Raw genomic sequence first — 5516 nt, forward strand, 5'->3', positions numbered from 1 at the left:
TGTGGTGGAGGAGGGGGATCTCAGATTCCAAATTTGCTTTTCACTTTGATTTCTCCTTTAAATATGATTCTGTTCTTTCAAAAGCATGGACTTCTTTGTTGCCGCTTCTGTTGAAGCCCATAAATCCAAGTGGCAGCTGTGATATTTAGAAGCACAAAATACGGGGAAAAAGGTTCAACAGTTTTCTCAATGCTAATGGCAGCCAAGGGCTGAGCTGTGTGTGTTATAAATGGTAAGTCTGTCCAAAGGGGGGGAAAAATCCTTTGTAGGCAGTTTTATCCCCTTTTAAATTTTTTGATTTTAAAGAGTAGAATCTTTCGGTAGCAGAAGCAGTTGCAATCAAACTCCACCTGTTTTTTATATCTCACAGCTCCTCGGGGAACAAAGCAAATGAAGATGACCCAGAGAAAAAAAAAAGGAGTAGTGATGCCAAGTACTTAGCAGAACTACTCTCCGAGAGGCGTACTACGTGGAGGCCCTTTTCTTTTTATAACCATTTCGGTGTCTCTTGCCCCATGAAATGACTCTTGAAAAGTCTCCTTTTCTGCAGCCATAAATGCCTCTACTATGATCCTCAGGAAAACACTCATAAAACACACTCATGTGAGGAATTCAATGTTATTTGTCTCAGGAGTCCCCAGTCCACTACATACACAGGCGCAGACCTATGTTGAATACCAAGGCATTTGGAAATAGTACACCCCAACACTCTCAATGTTTAGTAAAATTATAAAACACTTGCTGAAGCAGAGTGACAAAGATGCTTTTATTTGTTAAAGTTTTTGTTTTCATTTTATTCACTGTGCTTGATAAGTAGGTAGACTTCTAAATACAAAACAGAAATTAATTTTAAAATGTTGCTGGTAACACTCTGATGAGGACAAAATACCACTACTGAGATAGGCCTTCCAAGAATCAGCGTTGTGCATTTTATCCCACTAAATTCTTACAGTACCCCCATAAGGCAATTTTTGTTCCCATTTTACATATGAGGAAAATAGATCTAGGAGGCTAAGGGGTCACAGAACTAGGAAATGCTGGAGCCAATGTTTGAAACCAGGTCTGCAACAACTCCAAGCATGTACTAGGAAGGCTGAGAGGGTGGGGACACGTTTAGGTCACGTTACCTATGAGCTAACATCTGCATGAAGATATGAAGGACAGGAGCTCAGAGTCAATGTGGAAAGGGTTCCCCAAAGGATATCAGAATAGGGAAGCATGAATAAAATCACACTGACTGAAATTGGGGCCATGAATGCAATCTGTCTACTGCATTGGGGAATAGTAAACAAGGGTGCGATGGCACTAAAAGAGATGGGGGGGTGCATTGGCAGGATCTAAACAATATGAGGCTCTGTAGAGCATGCTAAGGGAAATCCGTTACTTGGACTAGGTGGCACAAGTGGGTAGATTTGAGACATATTGTTTCTGTTGAACAGATAGAATTTGGTGATGCTTTAAATGTTGGGCGGATAGGGAGGAATCACTAGGTCAAAGGCCTTGTCTCTGATGATGGAGAAGAATTGAGAAGAGCAGAGGTTTTAGAGGCAGAAATCAAGAGTTCTCTTTGGGGAATTGAATTAGCTAGTGTCTAGTTTAAAAAAAAAGAATCAGAAACTACTAGTTATTTCTCCCAAAGAAAAATGTGTTGCAGAACAATGGCCACAGAGTTCAAGGTACATAATAATTTTCGTAGCCCTTGGTACTTTTGCTTTCTTGGGCCCGTTTCCTTCATAAAAAATTAAAATTAAAAATACTTTATGAGCCAGGCTCAGTGGCTCAGCCTGTAATCCCGCACCTTTGGGAGGCTGAGGTGAGTGGATTGCCCAAGCCCGCGGGTTCGAGACCTGCCTGGGCAGGCGAGACCTCATCTCTATAATAAAATCGAAAAATCAGCTGGGCGTGGTAGCGCGTGCCTGTAATTCCGGCTACTTGGAAGGCTAAGGTGGAAGGATCGCCGGAGCCCAGCAGGTTGACAGAGTCTGGGTGACAGAGTCTGGGTGACAGAGTGAGACTCCAACTCAAAAAAAAATCAACCCCCCCCAAACCCTTTATGACCATATTGGTATAATGACAGCTATAATCTAAGCTGGATTTATTGTTATAGATTCATTTTTTTCCTACTGGCTAAAACATACATTTACAACGTTTCTAGGGCCCATAAAAGTAGTGTGCACCCAAGACACTACCTGCTGTTCTGTGAGTGATGGCTAAGTTGGCCCTAACGGTGTTAAAAGGAGGGAAAGCAAAGGGGGAATGGGGTATTGCATTAGATCAGGAAGCTGCTGCCACCAATGGGTTGGAGCTCGCGAGCTACACAACCACTGATGCTGCTCTGAGTTGAAGCCTCACTGCTTTCTCTACTTCTGCTGCAACTTTTGTTACTGCTGTTACTTAAAGTGCATCTGAAATTTGCTGGAATTGTGGCTGCTGCCACTGAGCAGGAACCATCAGAGTTGCCATTGCCAGAAGTGCCTCCAGTTGCTGAATGAGTTTCAATTTCTTCTCTCTTCTCATCTCTATACAATAGGTCTTGTTGACAAAACCTGACAATAAGCTAGCAGACTTGGGAGTCTGAGGGATATTATTTGCAGGCTTTCAGTCCTAGCAGGACAGGAGAACCCAAGAAAGCAGATGCAGGATGGAGAGTCAACCAGTAAATATCTGGCATATGCATGTTAAGTTTGAGATGTCTGTGAAACATTCTGATGGAAATGTCAGGTGAGAGCACTTTGAAGGGAGTATGGAGAAAGAAGAGGGGAACAACTAAGATTAGGAACTAAGATCATCAATATTTCCATCAGTTATAAGAAAAGAAACTGGCAGAGGAGACCGGGAAGTCCAAGGGGAAAAGCAGCCAAACGTGGAAGCTAAGAAGGGAGAATGTTTCCAGGGGAAAAAAAAAAAATCAACTGTGTTAAATACTGCTGAAAGGCTGAAGAAGATGAAAACATGAAGATGTGATTGGATTTCACATCTCGCCATTTTTGGTAACCTTGATGAGGGTAATTTCAGTTGTGCACAGAAGCCAAAATGGCTTCATGTTTTCTGATATACTTTGTGAAAACCTCTGTGATGTGTGGATTACTCCCTTGCATATCTACTGAATGATGGAATAAAATTCCAAACTCAGATTTCTGATGAGCTCAGTCCTCTTTCTACAATCTCAAAAATTCATAAAATACTTACTGTCCTTCCTTTTTAAGCAATAACATTGAAAAATAGAAGATTTTAATCCTTTCTTGCAGAAATTCTGGCCATGTGCAACTGGGACCACATGGAATCTCAAATTAAAAAATATTCTTAGATACAAAATTCTAAGGCCTCTAGGATTTCTCATTGAGAGGCACTTTGAGTGCTTACAGATGGAAACCAGAAGTAGGTATGGTCTTCTCATTACCACCTCCTCAACAGTCATTTTATCATCCTTTCTTTAAAGAACAGGGAATGTTTGGTGTTCTGATCCCTTTATTTTAAGGCAATGGCAGGGAATGGTAGATCACATATGTCAGCGAAAAAATCCAAGGAAGCTATTGCATGCTAGTCAGTCTTCAAAAGATGAAAGGTCAAATAATAACTGGTGAGGTGAGAGGAGCTGCAAAAGAGGAAAATGAAAATCTATTGAAAAATGAGGAGTTACCCTTTGGAAGACTAAGAAGCTGATAAAAGCCCCAGGGGAATAGTCTCAGCTTATTCTATAAAAGTCCATGGAATTGCTAGAGGCACCAGCAGGAATATTAATGTAGAGGAAGAGTCCAAAGAAGAATGACATTTTGTCATCTCTGAGACCTTAAATTATCTGGGAAAATCAAGTTTCATACATTCCAATTCCTAAGTTTGTCTTTGGCCTGAATTGCATCAGTGGTCTCCTTACAATCTCCCTGCCTTTGGCCCCCCTCATTATGACTCTCTACACTATAGTGAAGATGGTATTCCAAAAACACAAGTTTAACCACCTGTTTAAACCCTCTAATGTGTCCCATTGCTCTCAGGGTAAAGTTCAAATTATTTAACATAGTTTGCCTCTCATATCTTCTCCATTCCTCTCCCGACACACACACATACACACCTCCCTAAAATTCCAACTATAACTACACCTCATTTATCCTGGATAATTCCTATCTATCTTTTTATTTTTCTTGCTTTTCTTTCTTTCTCTCCCTCTCTCTTTCTTTCTTTCTTTCGAGAAAGCAGGATTTATTGAGAGAACAGAAAACTCCCACAGTTGGAGGAGATCCAAAGGGATTGCCCCCATCTATCTTTTTCATTCCATTTTAAATATCATCCTCTGCAAAACAAATCTCTACTCCAAGCCTGGCTTAAGTGCTTCCACTATGTACCTCTATTCCTGCCTTCATATATGTCTCTATATAAATTACTTATTTGCCGGACTTCCCCACTAGACTGTAAACTCTTGAGAGTTGGAACTATGTCTCAATTACTATTATAATTCTAGTGCCTAGCACAATACATGACCCATTACATTAGGTCTCATTGAATGAATAAACATATGAAAAAGGAAAGAAACAGCTAGAACAATGCTGGAGGCTGAGTTGAGCTTGGAAATGCATCAACAAAGGTGTCCTAAGGCAGGGCAGCCAGGAAGGAATCATTTTTGTAAGATCCAAATGTAAAGTCCAAAGAGAGTACATAAACCTAAGAAGGAGTTGTCAAAAAAGAGTCTGGTGAGTTTATGGAAATACTGGAAAAAATACCAGGAATGACTAAAAGAGAGGGGTTTAGGAGGAAGGTGGATGTCTTAGTTTGTATGAGCTGCCATAACAAAATACTTTAGACTTCATAGCTTGTAAACAACAGAAATTTATTGCTCATAGTTCTGGGCACTGGGAAGTCCAAGATCAAGGCACTGGCAGAGTCAGTGTCTGGTGCAAGCTCACCTTCTGGTTCATAGATGGTGCCTTCTCTCTGTGTCCTCACATGATGAAAAGGCAAAGCAATTGTCTGAAGCCTATTTTATGAGGGCACTAATCCCATTCATGAAGGTCCTGCCCTCATGACCTAATTGCCTGTTTCCCAAAGGTCAGCCCTCTTAATTCATTACATTGGGGGTTGGGTTTCAACATATGAATGTTGAGGGGACACATACCTTCAGACCATAGCAGCAGAAAATGATCATTTTAGGACCCTTTTATATGTCATCATGAAATCTTGTAGAAGTGAGAAGAGTTTGAAGGAGACAATCTAAGAGGACTTACCTATATGCAAGAAAGTAAAATAGAGACAATGCAGGGTACTAGAACCAGATTGCTTGTACCTGTATCCTGGCTTCTCTACCTCTTACTAGCTGTGTGACTTTGAAGAAGTTACTGACCCTTCTGTGTATCAGTTTTCCTCATCTGAAAGCAATAATACTAAAATTGCCAACTTTATAAATTCACTTTGATATTCAAATAAGCTGATTTGTGTAAAGTCTCCAAATGTGAGCAATCAGTAAAGGTTAATGATGTCTTTATAATCAATAACAAGGAGGGACTCAAAAAAATCCTGGAATTTAT

The sequence above is a fragment of the Carlito syrichta genome, unplaced genomic scaffold, assembly GCF_000164805.1.
Source record: "Carlito syrichta isolate Samal-C Ts95f unplaced genomic scaffold, Tarsius_syrichta-2.0.1 Scaffold309214, whole genome shotgun sequence".
Taxonomy (NCBI): domain Eukaryota; kingdom Metazoa; phylum Chordata; class Mammalia; order Primates; family Tarsiidae; genus Carlito; species Carlito syrichta.